Here is a 17,211-nt window from a genome sequence, read left to right as displayed (position 1 = left end):
CTGCTGGGTAAGAACTGGTAAGAATTTGAGATTCGCTTGAAGGATTTGTGACACACTGCCATCACCACCACTTCCTAGTAGTCTGTAGGATCATATTCTTTTGTGTTTCTATTGCTGCTAACCATGGCAGGATCACAAGCCGATGAGACTGATTGGGAGAACATGACGAACAAGGAGTTGCATGATAAATTTCAGCAAATGATGAGTGGCCAGGTGGGAGATGTGCTAAACAGATTTGAAGAGGCTATGGAGAAGATAGATGCCATGGAGAAGTCGTTCGAGACAAAGCTGGATAAGAAGTTTACTGAATTACTCAAGCGTCTTCCCCAACCACCACCGGCTGCATATGTCGCACCTCTACAACAACAACAACCACATCTCCAACGCCGCCTTCCAAATCAAGTGGGACGAGCACAGCGCGTTCCAATTGAGACTGGTCAAAATTCTGGTGCCGCTGCACCTACTGTTGATGCTTCTTTGGCTCCTGCTACTGCGGCGGCTGAGGAGGATGACGATTATGCGGGCGATTATGAGGATGAGGTTGATCAAAATCAGAACTACGTGCAGCCACCAGCACCACCACCAGCAGGTCGACCTCAGGTATATATTCGCAACGGTCGGCCGGCACCACCACCTCAGGTACGAGATCATGACCATCTCCCTACACTGAAATTGAATATTCCACCATTTGAGGGTAGATATGTTCCTGATATATATCTTACTTGGGAGTTAGAAACTGAACAACGATTTACATGTTTACAATATCCTGAGGAGAGACGTGTTCCTGCAGCTGTTTGTGCTTTCACTAGCTTTGCATGTGTTTGGTGGTCTGAACATTGTAGATTATATCCTGTTCCAGCTACTTGGGCTGCTTTGAAAACTGCTATGCGTACTCGTTGGGTTCCACCATATTATTAACGTGAATTACTTCAAAAATTGCAGCGCTTAAGACAAGGGAAAAATTCTGTAGAAGAATATTATCAGGAATTACAAACTGGCATGATTAGATGTGGTATTGTTGAGGAGAATGAAGCTATGCTTGCACGTTTTATGGGTGGATTAAATAAAGAGATTCAGACCATTCTAGAGTATAAGGATTATAATAATATCACTAGTTTATTCCATCTTGCTTGTAAAGTTGAACGTGAAGTGCAGGATCGACAGGCATTGGCGCGAACTAACTTTTCTGCAGGTCGACCTTCATCATGGACACCACGTGCATCCTCTACTTCCACTTCACCATCACCTCCATCAGGTGCCACCTCCAGCCGTGATACAAGAAAGCAGGCACAACCACCACTCTCTGCCAAGAGCACACCCGCCGGGCCTGCGCAGAGCTCTTCTTCTTCCATGGCGTCAACAGGGCACACAAGTGATATTATTTGTCGTCGTTGTAAGGGAAGAGGACACTATGCGAGAGAATGCAAATCTCAGCGTGTGATGATTGCTACTGAGGATGGTGGGTATGAGTCCGCTAGTGACTATGATGAGGAGACTTTGGCTCTTATTACACGTGAAGAACATGGTGGAGATGATTCTGAAAATGCGACGCAATACATGGCTCCTGAAGAGGCTGACAGGTATGAATGTTTAGTTGCTCAACGTGTTTTGAGTCTGCAGGTCACACAAGCAGAGCAAAATCAGAGGCATAATTTGTTCCATACAAAGGGAGTTGTGAAGGAACGTTCTGTTCGCGTCATCATAGATGGAGGGAGCTGTAACAACTTGGCTAGCATGGAGATGGTGGAGAAACTATCTCTCACCACAAGACCACATCCACATCCTTACTACATCCAATGGTTCAACAACAGCGGCAAGGTTAAGGTAACACGAACTGTTCGTATGCATTTTAGTATCTCTACATATGCTGATTATGTTGATTGTGATGTGGTACCCATGCAAGCGTGTTCCTTATTACTTGGTAGACCATGGCAATTTGATAAAAATTCTGTACACCATGGTAGAAACAATCAGTATACTCTTGTTCATAAGGATAAAAATATTACTTTGCTTCCTATGACTCCTGATTCCATTTTGAAAGATGACATTAATAGAGCTAATAAAGCAAAATAGGAGAAAAATAAGAGTGAAAATCAGATTGTGGCAAAAGAATTTGAGCAACAAATGAAACCTAATAATAAACCATCTAGTGTTGTTTCTGAAATTAAATTGAAAAGTGCATGTTTACTTGCCACAAAATCTGATATTGATGAGCTAGATTTCAACAAATCTGTTTGCTATGCTTTTATGTGCAAAGAGGCATTATTTTCATTCGAGGACGTGCCTTCCTCTTTGCCCCCTGCTGTCACTAACATTTTGCAGGAGTTCGCTGACGTCTTCCCACAAGACGTGCCACCGGGATTACCACCTATTCGAGGGATTGAGCATCAAATTGATTTAATTCCCGGTGCATCGCTACCCAACCGTGCACCATACCGTACCAATCCAGAGGAGACGAAGGAGATTATGCGTCAAGTACAGGAGCTGCTCGACAAAGGTTATATACGCGAATCTCTTAGTCCTTGTGCTGTTCCTATTATACTAGTGCCTAAAAAGGATGGAACATCGCGTATGTGTGTTGATTGTAGAGGCATTAATAATATTACTATTCGTTATCGTCATCCTATTCCTAGGCTAGATGATATGCTTGATGAATTGGGTGGCTCTACAATATTCTCCAAAGTTGATTTGCTTAGTGGATACCATCAAATTCGTATGAAATTGGGAGATGAATGGAAAACTGCATTTAAAACTAAGTTTGGTTTATATGAGTGGTTAGTCATGCCTTTTGGGTTAACTAATGCACCTAGTACTTTCATGAGACTAATGAACGAAGTTTTACGTGCTTTCATTGGACGATTTGTGGCAGTCTATTTTGATGATATACTGATTTATAGCAAATCTTTGGAAGAACATTTGGAACATTTACGTGCTGTTTTTATTGCTCTACGTGATGCACGTTTGTTTGGTAACCTTGGGAAGTGCACCTTTTGCACCGACCGAGTATCTTTTCTTGGCTATGTTGTTACTCCACAGGGAATTGAAGTTGATAAAGCCAAGATTGAAGCTATTGAGAGTTGGCCGCAGCCCAAAACGGTCACACAAGTGCGGAGTTTTCTTGGACTCGCTGGTTTCTATAGGTGTTTTGTGAGAGATTTTAGCACCATTGCTGCACCTCTCAACGAGCTTACAAAGAAGGATGTGCCTTTTGTTTGGGGTACCGCACAGGAAGAAGCCTTCACGGTATTGAAAGATAAGTTGACACATGCTCCTTTACTCCAACTTCCTGATTTTAATAAGACTTTTGAGCTTAATGTGATGCTAGTGGAATTGGATTAGGAGGTGTGTTATTACAAGATGGTAAACCTGTTGCATACTTTTCTAAAAAATTGAGTGGGCCTAGTCTGAATTATTCTACTTATGCTAAAGAACTATATGCTCTTGTTCGGACTTTAGAAACATGGCAACATTATTTATGGCCCAAAGAATTTGTTATACATTCTGATCATGAATCTTTGAAACATATTAAAAGTCAAGCTAAACTGAATCGTAGACATGCTAAATGGGTTGAATTCATTGAAACTTTCCGTTATGTCATTAAACACAAGAAGGGTAAAGAAAATGTTATTGCTGATGCATTGTCTCGTCGCTATACTATGCTTTCACAACTTGACTTCAAAATATTTGGTTTGGAGACCATCAAAGATCAATATGTGCATGATGCTGATTTTAAAGATGTTTTGCAGAATTGTAAAGAAGGAAGAACCTGGAACAAGTTTGTCGTTAATGATGGATTTGTGTTCCGTGCTAACAAGCTATGCATTCCAGCTAGCTCTCTTCGTCTTTTGTTGTTGCAGGAGGCATATGGAGGAGGATTAATGGGCCACTTTGGCGTGAAGAAGATGGAGGACGTACTTGCTACACATTTCTTTTGGCCAAAGATGAGACGAGATGTTGAGCGTTTTGTTGCTCGCTGCACTACATGTCAAAAAGCTAAGTCACGACTCAATCCTCATGGTTTATATATGCCTTTGCCTGTACCTAGTGTTCCTTGGGAGGATATATCTATGGACTTTGTTTTAGGTTTACCTCGAACAAAGAAGGGGAGGGATAGCATATTTGTTGTCGTGGATAGATTCTCAAAAATGGCACACCTTATACCATGTCATAAAAGCGATGATGCTGTTAATGTTGCTGATTTGTTCTTCCGTGAAATTATTCTTTTGCATGGTGTGCCAAATACTATTGTTTCATATCGTGATACTAAATTTCTTAGCCACTTTTGGAGATGTTTATGGGCTAAGTTGGGGACTAAACTGCTTTTTAGTACTACTTGTCACCCCCAAACTGATGGACAAACTGAAGTAGTCAATAGAACATTGTCTACTATGCTTAGGGCTGTTTTGAAGAATAGTAAGAAAATGTGGGAAGAATGCTTGCCTCATATTGAGTTTGCTTATAATCGTTCATTGCATTCTACTACTAAGATGTGCCCTTTTGAAATTGTGTATGGTTTCCTACCTCGTGCACCTATTGATTTGTTGCCTCTTCCATCTTCGGAGAAGGTTAATTTTGATGCTAAACAATGTGCTGAATAGATCTTAAAAATGCATGAGTTAACTAAGGAAAACATTGAGCGTATGAATGCTAAATATAAACTTGCTGGAGATAAGGGTAGAAAACATGTTGTGTTTGCACCTGGAGATCTTGTTTGGTTACATTTGCGTAAGGATAGATTTCCTGATTTGCGCAAATCAAAGCTAATGCCACGTGCTGATGGTCCTTTTAAGGTGTTAGAGAAAATAAATGATAATGCATATAAACTTGAGCTGCCTGCAGATTTTGGGGTTAGTCCCACTTTTAACATTGCAGATTTGAAGCCTTATTTGGATGCGGGAGATGAGCTTCCGTCGAGGACGACTTCATTAGGATGATGAGGACATCAATACCATTGTTACACCCACAGCCCCTGCTGCTATACATACTGGACCAATTACTAGAGCTCGCGCACGCCAATTAAATTACCAGGTACTTTCGTTTCTTGGTAATGATTCTAATGTTCATGAGAATATGATGCTACCTAAATTGGATACATTTGTTTTGCTTACAAATGAAGGGCCTAGCAGTGAGAAGGATGAACATTGGAGCAAGAACAAGCATGGAGATGATGGCATGCGCATGGGGGACAAGAACGGAGTTACAAGTGATGATTTCAGGACATTGAAGCCACCATAATGCGTGCATGAAGCCTTGGACGAAATATACAAGATGCTACTTCATAACTTTCGTCCAGAGGCTATTCTAGGTGCTGCGTCACCTTATTATTGGACCAGGCCCATGTAATTTCGAAATACTTGAGTATAGGCTATTTTTAGAGTCCGTATGTGCGGGGAAACAAGAGATAGGGTTGGTTTCGGACCCCTTCCCCAAGGGCCACGAAATTCCCCCCTCTTCCTCCATATATACAGCCCTTAGGGCATCGTTTAGACTTTGGGTTTTGTTTAGATTAAAAGTTCGCCATAGCTGCAACTTCGCGTACTTCGTTTGTGTTCAACGACCAGACAAAGGCATAACAGAACCCCACCTTGATCAATAAAGCTTTCATCTTATATTCGCAATATCCAGATTGCAATCTCAGTTTCTTGCTTGTTCTTTGTTTGCTCGCAGGAAACAGACCCTCGTGGTCAGGTTGATCGTGCTCCGGTGTGGTCAATAACCTCTTGGAGTTGGTTTAGCGATTGCTAAGGCGCGACGCCATCGCTTTGGTGGAAGTCGACTTTGACAATCCGACTACGAACGTGCGATGACGTCGCGCCTTAGCAATCGCTAAACCAACTCCGAGAGGTTATTGACCACGCCGGAGCACGATCAACCGGACCACGAGGGTCTGTTTCCTCCGAGCAAACGAAGAACAAGCAAGAAACCGAGATTGCAATCTGGATATTGCGAATATAAGATGAAAGCTTTATTGATCAAGGTGGGGTTCTGTGACGCCTTTGTCTGGTCGTTGAACACAAACGAAGTACGCGAAGTCGCAGCTATGGCGAACTTTTAATCTAAACAAACCCAAAGTCTAAACAACGCCCTAAGGGCTGTATATATGGAGGAAGAGGGGGGAATTTCGTGGCCCTTGGGGAAGGGGTCAAAAAGCAACCCTATCTCTTGTTTCCCCACACATACGAACTCTAAAAATAGCCTATACTCAAGTACTTCGAAATTACATGGGCCTGGCCCAATAATAAGGTGACGCAGCACCTAGAATAGCCTTTGGACGAAAGTTATGAAGTAGCATCTTGTATATTTCGTCCAAGGCTTCATGCACGCATTATGGTGGCTTCAATGTCCTGAAATCATCACTTGTAACTCCGTTCTTGTCCCCCATGCGCATGCCATCATCTCCATGCTTGTTCTTGCTCCAATGTTCATCCTTCTCAAAGCTAGGCTCTTCATTTGTAAGCAAAACAAATGTATCCAATTTAGGCAGCATCATATTCTCATGAACATTAGAATCATTACCAAGAAACGAAAGTATGTGGTAATTTAATTGGCATGCGCGAGCTCTAGTAATTGGTCCAGTATGTATTGCAGCAGGGGCTGTGGGTGTAACAATGGTATTGATGTTCTCATCATCCTCCCCTTCTTGAAATGAATTCGTCCTCGACGGAAGCTCATCTCCCTCACCCAAATAAGGCTTCAAATCTGCAATGTTAAAAGTGGGACTAACCCCAAAATCTGCAGGCAGCTCAAGTTTACATGCATTATCATTTCTTTTCTCTAACACCTTAAAAGGACCATCAGCACGCGGCATTAGCTTTGATTTGCGCAAATCAGGAAATCTATCCTTACGCAAATGTAACCAAACAAGATCTCCAGGTGCAAACACAACATGTTTTCTACCCTTATCTCCAGCAAGTTTATATTTAGCATTCATACGCTCAATGTTTTCCTTAGTTAACTCATGCATTTTTAAGATCAATTCAGCACGTTGTTTAGCATCAAAATTAACCTTCTCCGAAGATGGAAGAGGCAACAAATCAATAGGTGCACGAGGTAGGAAACCATACACAATTTCAAAAGGGCACATCTTAGTAGTAGAATGCGATGAACGATTATAAGCAAACTCAATATGAGGCAAGCATTCTTCCCACATTTTCTTATTATTCTTCAAAACAGCCCTAAGCATAGTAGACAATGTTCTATTGACTACTTCAGTTTGTCCATCAGTTTGGGGGTGACAAGTAGTACTAAAAAGCAGTTTAGTCCCCAACTTAGCCCATAAACATCTCCAAAAGTGGCTAAGAAATTTAGTATCACGATATGAAACAATAGTATTTGGCACACCATGCAAAAGAATAATTTCACGGAAGAACAAATCAGCAACATTAACAGCATCATCGCTTTTATGACATGGTATAAGGTGTGCCATTTTTGAGAATCTATCCACGACAACAAATATGCTATCCCTCCCCTTCTTTGTTCGAGGTAAACCTAAAACAAAGTCCATATATATATCCTCCCAAGGAACACTAGGTACAGGCAAAGGCATATATAAACCATGAGGATTGAGTCGTGACTTAGCTTTTTGACATGTAGTGCAGCGAGCAACAAAACGCTCAACATCCCGTCTCATCTTTGGCCAAAAGAAATGTGTAGCAAGTACGTCCTCCGTCTTCTTCACGCCAAAGTGTCCCATTAATCCTCCTCCATGCGCCTCCTGCAACAACAAAAGACGAAGAGAGCTAGCTGGAATGCATAGCTTATTAGCACGGAACACAAATCCATCATTAACGACAAACTTGTTCCAGGTTCTTCCTTCTTTACAATTCTGCAAAACATCTTTAAAATCAGCATCATGCACATATTGATCTTTGATGGTCTCCAAACCAAATATTTTGAAGTCAAGTTGTGAAAGCATAGTATAGCGACGAGACAATGCATCAGCAATAACATTTTCTTTACCCTTCTTGTGTTTAATGACATAAGGGAAAGTTTCAATGAATTCAACCCATTTAGCATGTCCACGATTCAGTTTAGCTTGACTTTTAGTATGTTTCAAAGATTCATGATCAGAATGTATAACAAATTCTTTGGGCCATAAATAATGTTGCCATGTTTCTAAAGTCCGAACAAGAGCATATAGTTCTTTATCATAAGTAGAATAATTCAGACTAGGCCCACTCAATTTTTCAGAAAAGTATGCAACAGGTTTACCATCTTGTAATAACACACCTCCTAATCCAATTCCACTAGCATCACATTCAAGCTCAAAAGTCTTATGAAAATCAGGAAGTTGGAGTAAAGGAGCATGTGCCAACTTATCTTTCAATACCGTGAAGGCTTCTTCCTGTGCGGTACCCCAAACAAAAGGCACATCCTTCTTTGTAAGCTCGTTGAGAGGTGCAGCAATGGTGCTAAAATCTCTCACAAAACGCCTATAGAAACCAGCGAGTCCAAGAAAATTCCGCACTTGTGTGACCGTTTTGGGCTGCGGCCAACTCTCAATAGCTTCAATCTTGGCTTTACCAACTTCAATTCCCTGTGGAGTAACAACATAGCCAAGAAAAGATACTCGGTCGGTGCAAAAGGTGCACTTCCCAAGGTTACCAAACAAACGTGCATCACGTAGAGCGATAAAAACAGCACGTAAATGTTCCAAATGTTCTTCCAAAGATTTGCTATAAATCAGTATATCATCAAAATAGACTACCACAAATCGTCCAATCAAAGCACGTAAAACTTCGTTCATTAGTCTCATGAAAGTACTAGGTGCATTAGTTAACCCAAAAGGCATGACTAACCACTCATATAAACCAAACTAAGTTTTAAATGCAGTTTTCCATTCATCTCCCAATTTCATACGAATTTGATGGTATCCACTACGCAAATCAACTTTGGAGAATATTGTAGAGCCACTCAATTCATCAAGCATATCATCTAGCCTAGGAATAGGATGACGATAACGAATAGTAATATTATTATTGCCTCTACAATCAACACACATACGCGACGTACCATCCTTTTTAGGCACTAGTATAATAGGAACAGCACAAGGACTAAGAGATTCGCGTATATAACCTTTGTCGAGCAGCTCCTGTACTTGACACATAATCTCCTTCGTCTCCTCTGGATTGGTACGGTATGGTGCACGGTTGGGTAGCGATGCACCGGGAATTAAATCAATTTGATGCTCAATCCCTCGAATAGGTGGTAATCCCGGTGGCACGTCTTGTGGGAAGACGTCAGCGAACTCCTGCAAAATGTTAGTGACAGCAGGGGGCAAAGAGGAAGGCACGTCCTCGAATGAAAATAATGCCTCTTTGCACACAAAAGCATAGCAAACAGATTTGTTGAAATCTAGCTCATCAATATCAGATTTTGTGGCAAGTAAACATGCACTTTTCAATTTAATTTCAGAAACAACAGTAGATGGTTTATTATTAGGTTTCATTTGTTGCCCAAATTCTTTTGCCACAATCTGATTTTCACTCTTATTTTTCACCTGTTTTGCTTTATTAGCTCTATTAATGTCGTCTATCAAAATGGAATCAGGAGTCATAGGAAGCAAAGTACTATTTTTATCCTTATGAACAAAGTATACTGATTGTTTCTATCATGGTGTACAGAATTTTTATCAAATTGCCATGGTCTACCAAGTAATAAGGAACATGCTTGCATGGGTACCACATCACAATCAACATAATCAGCATATGTAGAGATACTAAAATGCACACGAACAGTACGTGTTACCTTAACCTTGCCGCTGTTGTTGAACCATTGGATGTAGTAAGGATGTGGATGTGGTCTTGTGGTGAGAGATAGTTTCTCCACCATCTCCATGCTAGCCAAGTTGTTACAGCTCCCTCCATCTATGATGACGCGAACAGAACGTTCCTTCACAACTCCCTTTGTATGGAACAAATTATGCCTCTGATTTTGCTCTGCTTGTGTGACCTGCACACTCAAAACACGTTGAGCAACTAAACATTCATACCTGTCAGCGTCTTCAGGAGCCATGTATTGCGTCTCATTTTCAGAATCATCTCCACCATGTTCTTCACGTGTAATAAGAGCCAAAGTCTCCTCATCATAGTCACTAGCGGACTCATACCCACCATCCTCAGTAGCAATCATCACACGCTGAGATTTGCATTCTCTCGCATAATGTCCTCTTCCCTTACAACGACGACAAATAATATCACTTGTGTGCCCTGTTGACGCCATGGAAGAAGACGAGCTCTGCGCAGGCCCGGCAAGTGTGCTCTTGGCAGAGAGTGGTGGTTGTGCCTGCTTTCTTGTATCACGGCTGGAGGTGGCAGCTGAGGGAGGTGATGGTGAAGTGGAAGTAGAGGATGCACGTGGTGTCCATGATGAAGGTCGACCTGCAGAAAAGTTAGTTCGCGCCAATGCCTGTCGATCCTGCACTTCACGTTCAGCTTTACAAGCAAGATGGAATAAACGAGTGATATTATTATAATCCTTATACTCTAGAATGGTCTGAATCTCTTTATTTAATCCACCCATAAAACGTGCAAGCATAGCTTCATTCTCCTCAACGGTACCACATCTAATCATGCCAGTTTGTAATTCCTGATAATATTCTTCTACAGAATTTTTCCCTTGTCTTAAGCGCTGCAATTTTTGAAGTAATTCACGTTGATAATATGGTGGAACCCAACGAGTACGCATAGCAGTTTTCAAAGCAGCCCAAGTAGCTGGAACATGATATAATCTACAATGTTCAGACCACCAAACACATGCAAAGCTAGTGAAAGCACAAACAGCAGCAAGAACACGTCTCTCCTCAGGATATTGTAAACATGTAAATCGTTGTTCAGTTTCTAACTCCCAAGTAAGATATATATCAGGAACATATCTACCCTCAAATGGTGGAATATTCAATTTCAGTTTAGGGAGATGGTCATGATCTCGTACCTGAGGTGGTGGTGCCGGCCTACCGTTGCGAATATATACCTGAGGTCGACCTGCTGGTGGTGGTGCTGGTGGCTGCACGTAGTTCTGATTTTGAGCAACCTCATCCTCATTATCGCCCACATAATCGTCATCCTCCTCAGCCGCCGCAGTAGGAGGAGCCAAAGAAGCATCAACAGTAGGTGTAGCGGCACCCGAATTTTGACCAGTCTCAATTGGAACGCGCTGTGCTCATCCCACTTGATTTGGAATGCGGCGTTGGAGATGTGGTTGTTGTTGTTGTAGAGGTGCGACATATGCAGCCGGTGGTGGTTGGGGAAGACGCTTGAGTAATTCAGTAAACTTGTTATCCAGCTTTGTCTCGAACGACTTCTCCACGGCATCTATCTTCTCCATAGCCTCTTCAAATCTGTTTAGCACATCTCCCACCTAGCCACTCATCATTTGCTGAAATTTATCATGCAACTCCTTGTTCGTCATGTTCTTCGAATCAGTCTCATCGGCTTGTGATCCTGCCATGGTTAGCAGCAATAGAAACACAAAAGAATATGATCCTACAGACTACTAGGAGGTGGTGGTGATGGTGGTGTGTCACAAATCCTTCAAGCGAATCTCAAATTCTTACCAGTTCTTACCCAGCAGCAGGTGGTGATCGGCAACCGTTGTAGTCAAAACTCTCAAAGCTTGGATAGAGCGATTACCAGGGAGAGTCAAACGCACGATGTAGATGTATGTGGAGCTGGGAAGGCTTATAATATGGTAGCAAAAATGGTCAGCAATAATCAATTCAGAGATGCAAAGTTGAATAAACGCTCAACGACGGTACTGTGCTGGTCCTAGGCTAGACCGTGCTAGAGACGCGAGGCTAGAACACTAACAAAATCACGGCGCTGCACGTAAACAAGGGAAAAGCACACTCGGGAATTTTTTTTTGCTCTTTTTTTTCGCGCTCCTTTTTTTTGCGCTCGTTTTTTTTGCGAAAAATCACTATAATGGCGAGTGTCTCAAAACTCTTCCCAGGTCAAACTGACAGGATAGGCACAAAATTTTTTTGACTATTTTTTTTTCGGAAATCAGGGCAGCGACGACGAAAAAGTGCGACAAAAAATCACTATGATGGCGAGTGTCTCAAAACACTCCCCGGGACCTAAAAATAGGATAGGGAAAAAATATTTTTGGTCGCCGAAATTTTGGCCTAAAAACTGCCCGGGGGTCTCCAGACTCTTTTTTTCGAGACCTACTCAGGCAAGGAAACACGAAACAGAAAATAGATGGATATCGAAAACAAACCTAATATGAAAAGAACTCGGATTGGTGGTGGATATATGGTGGTAGGATATGGCAGCGGTGGTGGTATATGGTAGCGGTGGTGGTATATGGATACGGATTGGTGGTGGTATATGGATACGGATTGGTGGTGGTATATGGATACGGATTCAGAGCGATGGCGGATAAGCAATGGTGGTAGATGGGAAGGCGATGATGATGGTGCGGCGGCGGCGTGACAACTTATGACCAGAACTCGAAACTCTAAAAGACTAGACTCTAAGACCAGCAACTTGACACGACGATGCAACCGCAAATTCAACAAAGCAAAAACCCTTAAAAGATTATGCAAAGGCTCAGATTGGTTCGGATATGATGAACTAACCCTAATTTTTTTTGTGGCTTTTTCGTGGACTGTAGGTATGAAGAACAGACTCGATCTAAACTACGAAAAACTGTAAAATCTCAACGAGCAAGCTGGAAATCTGATACCACTTGATAGAGGCAAAGGTGTCCCATCTTTCGGTGAGATGATGGATATCGCTTTGGTGGAAATCGACTTTGACGATCCGACTACGAATGTGCGATGACATCGCGCCTTAGCAATCGCTAAACCAACTCCGAGAGGTTATTGACCACGCCGGAGCACGATCAACCTGACCACGAGGGTCTGTTTCCTGCGAGCAAATGAAGAACAAGCAAGAAACTGAGATTGCAATCTGGATATTGCGAATATAAGATGAAAGCTTTATTGATCAAGGTGGGGTTCTGTGACGCCTTTGTCTGGTCGTTGAACACAAACGAAGTACGCGAAGTTGCAGCTATGGCGAACTTTTAATCTAAACAAACCCAAAGTCTAAACGACGCCCTAAGGGCTGTATATATGGAGGAAGAGGGGGGAATTTCGTGGCCCTTGGGGAAGGGGTCCGGAACCAACCCTATCTCTTGTTTCCCCACACATACGGACTCTAAAAATAGCCTATACTCAAGTATTTCGAAATTACATGGGCCTGGCCCAATAATAAGATGACGCAGCACCTAGAATAGCCTCTGGACGAAAGTTATGAAGTAGCATCTTGTATATTTCGTCCAAGGCTTCGTGCACGCATTATGGTGGCTTCAACGTCCTGAAATCATCACTTGTAACTCCGTTCTTGTCCCCCATGCGCATGCCATCATCTCCATGCTTGTTCTTGCTCCAATGTTCATCCTTCTCAAAGCTAGGCCCTTCATTTGTAAGCAAAACAAATGTATCCAATTTAGGCAGCATCATATTCTCATGAACATTAGAATCATTACCAAGAAACAAAAGTACCTGGTAATTTAATTGGCGTGCGCGAGCTCTAATAATTGGTCCAGTATGTATAGCAGCAGGGGCTGTGGGTGTAACAATGGTATTGATGTCCTCATCACCTTCCCACCTCCACATACATCTACATCGTGCGTTTGACTCTCCCTGGTAATCGCTCTATCCAAGCTTTGAGAGTTTTGACTACATCGGTTGCCGATCACCGCCTGCTGCTGGGTAAGAACTGGTAAGAATTTGAGATTTGCTTGACGGATTTGTGACACCCACCACCACCACCACTTGTTAGTAGTCTATAGGATCATATTTTTGTGTGTTTCTATTGCTGCTAACCATGCCAAGATCACAAGCCGACGAGATTGATTGGGAGAACTTAATTAACAAGGAGCTTCATGATAAGTTTCAGCAAATGATGACTGAACAGGTGCAAGATGTGCTGAACAATTTTGAAGAGGCCATGGAGAAGATCACTGGCCTTGAGAAGACTTTCAAAACAAAGCTCGATAACAGATTTAATGAACTGCTTGCGCGTCTTCCACCACCGGCCGCACCTCTGCCACAACAACAACAACAACGACTACCTCCACGTCGGGAAACAGCCCTCCGCCGAGCGAGCCGTGTCCCTCTTCAGCCTGGCCAAACTGTTGGTGCTGCTGTCGATACTTCTGTGGCTCCTGCTGCTGATGTGGAGGAGGATGATTATGCGGGAGATTACGAGGATGAGGTTGATCAAAATCAGAACTACGTGCAACCACCAGCACCACAACCACCAGGTCGTCCACATGCAAATAATGGCAATGTTAGGGCTCCCCCTCAGGTACGAGATCATGGCCATCTCCCTAAACTGAAATCGAATATTCCACCATTTGAGGGTAGATATGTTCCTGATATATATCTTACTTGGGAGTTAGAAACTGAACAACGATTTACATGTTTACAATATCCTGAGGAGAGATGTGTTCCTACTTTGTTTTTGCTTTCACTAGCTTTGCATGTGTTTGGTGGTTTGAACATTGTAAATTATATCCTGTTCCAGCTACTTGGGCTGCTTTGAAAACTGCTATGCGTACTCGTTGGGTTCCACCATATTATCAACGTGAATTACTTCAAAAATTGTAGCGCTAAGACAAGGAAAAAATTCTGTATAAGAATATTATCAGGAATTATAAACTGGCTTGATTAGATGTGGTATTGTTGAGGAGAATGAAGCTATGCTTGCACGTTTTATGGGTGGATTAAATAGAGAGATTCAGACCATTCTAGAGTATAAGGATTATAATAATATCACTCGTTTATTCCATCTTGCTTGTAAAGCTGAACGTGAAGTGCAGGATCGACAAGCATTGGCGCGAACTAACTTTTCTGCAGGTCGACCTTCATCATGGACACCGCGTGCATCTTCTACTTCCACTTCACCATCACCTCCATCAGGTGCCACCTCCAGCCGTGATACAACAAAGCAGGCACAACCACCACTCTCTGCCAAGAGCACACCTGCCGGGCCTGCGCAGAGCTCTTCTTCTTCCATGGCGTCGACAGGGCACACAAGTGATATTATTTGTCGTCGTTGTAAGGGAAGAAGACATTTTGCGAGAGAATGCAAATCTCAGCGTGTAATGATTGCTACTGAGGATGGTGGGTATGAGTCCGCTAGTGACTATGATGAGGAGACTTTGGCTCTTATTACCCGTGAAGAACATGGTGGAGATGATTCTGAAAATGAGACGCAATACATGGCTCCTGAAGACGCTGACAGGTATGAATGTTTAGTTGCTCAACGTGTTTTGAGTGTGCAGGTCACACAAGCAGAGCAAAATCAGAGGCATAATTTGTTCCATACAAAGGGAGTTGTGAAGGAACGTTCTGTTCGCGTCATCATAGATGGAGGGAGCTGTAACAACTTGGCTAGCATGGAGATGGTGGAGAAGCTATCTCTCACCACAAGACCACATCCACATCCTTACTACATCCAATGGTTCAACAACAGCGGCAAGGTTAAGGTAACACGTACTATTCGTGTGCATTTTAGTATATCTACATATGCTGATTATGTTGATTGTGATGTGGTACCCATGCAAGCATGTTCCTTATTACTAGGTAGACCATGGCAATTTGATAAAAATTCTGTACACCATGGTAGAAACAATCAGTATACTCTTGTTCATAAGGATAAAAATATTACTTTGCTTCCTATGACTCCTGATTCCATTTTGAAAGATGACATTAATAGAGCTAATAAAGCAAAACAGGAGAAAAATAAGAGTGAAAATCAGATTGTGGCAAATGAATTTGAGCAACAAATGAAACCTAATAATAAACCATCTAGTGTTGTTTCTGAAATTAAATTAAAAAGTGCATGTTTACTTGCCACAAAATCTGATATTGATGAGCTAGATTTCAGCAAATCTGTTTGCTATGCTTTTGTGTGCAAAGAGGCATTATTTTCATTCGAGGACGTGCCTTCCTCTTTGCCCCCTGCTGTCACTAACATTTTGCAGGAGTTCGCTGACGTCTTTCCACAAGACGTGCCACCGGGATTACCACCTATTCGAGGGATTGAGCATCAAATTGACTTAATTCCCGGTGCATCGCTACCCAACCGTGCACCATACCGTACCAATCCAGAGGAGACGAAGGAGATTATGCGTCAAGTACAGGAGCTGCTCGACAAAGGTTATATACGCGAATCTCTTAGTCCTTGTGCTGTTCCTATTATACTAGTGCCTAAAAAGGATGGTACGTCGCGTATGTGTGTTGATTGTAGAGGCATTAATAATATTACTATTCGTTATCGTCATCCTATTCCTAGGCTAGATGATATGCTTGATGAATTGAGTGGCTCTACAATATTCTCCAAAGTTGATTTGCGTAGTGGATACCATCAAATTCGTATGAAATTGGGAGATGAATGGAAAACTGCATTTAAAACTAAGTTTGGTTTATATGAGTGGTTAGTCATGCCTTTTGGGTTAACTAATGCACCTAGTACTTTCATGAGACTAATGAACGAAGTTTTACGTGCTTTTTGGACGATTTGTGGTAGTCTATTTTGATGATATACTGATTTATAGCAAATCTTTGGAAGAACATTTGGAACATTTACGTGCTGTTTTTATTGCTCTACGTGATGCACGTTTGTTTGGTAACCTTGGGAAGTGCACCTTTTGCACCGACCGAGTATCTTTTCTTGGCTATGTTGTTACTCCACAGGGAATTGAAGTTGATAAAGCCAAGATTGAAGCTATTGAGAGTTGGCCGCAGCCCAAAATAGTCACACAAGTGCGGAGTTTTCTTGGACTCGCTGGTTTCTATAGGCGTTTTGTGAGAGATTTTAGCACCATTGCTGCACCTCTCAACGAGCTTACAAAGAAGGATGTGCCTTTTGTTTGGGGTACCGCACAGGAAGAAGCCTTCACGGTATTGAAAGATAAGTTGACGCATGCTCCTTTACTCCAACTTCCTGATTTTAATAAGACTTTTGAGCTTGAATGTGATGCTAGTGGAATTGGATTAGGAGGTGTGTTATTACAAGATGGCAAACCTGTTGCATACTTTTCTGAAAAATTGAGTGGGCCTAGTCTGAATTATTCTACTTATGATAAAGAACTATATGCTCTTGTTCGGACTTTAGAAACATGGCAACATTATTTATGGCCCAAAGAATTTGTTATACATTCTGATCATGAATCTTTGAAACATATTAAAAGTCA

Source organism: Aegilops tauschii, chromosome 6 (genome assembly GCF_002575655.3).
Source record: "Aegilops tauschii subsp. strangulata cultivar AL8/78 chromosome 6, Aet v6.0, whole genome shotgun sequence".
Lineage (NCBI taxonomy): Eukaryota > Viridiplantae > Streptophyta > Magnoliopsida > Poales > Poaceae > Aegilops > Aegilops tauschii.
The sequence above is the reverse complement of the archived record's forward strand: the minus strand, read 5'-3'. Positions refer to the sequence as shown.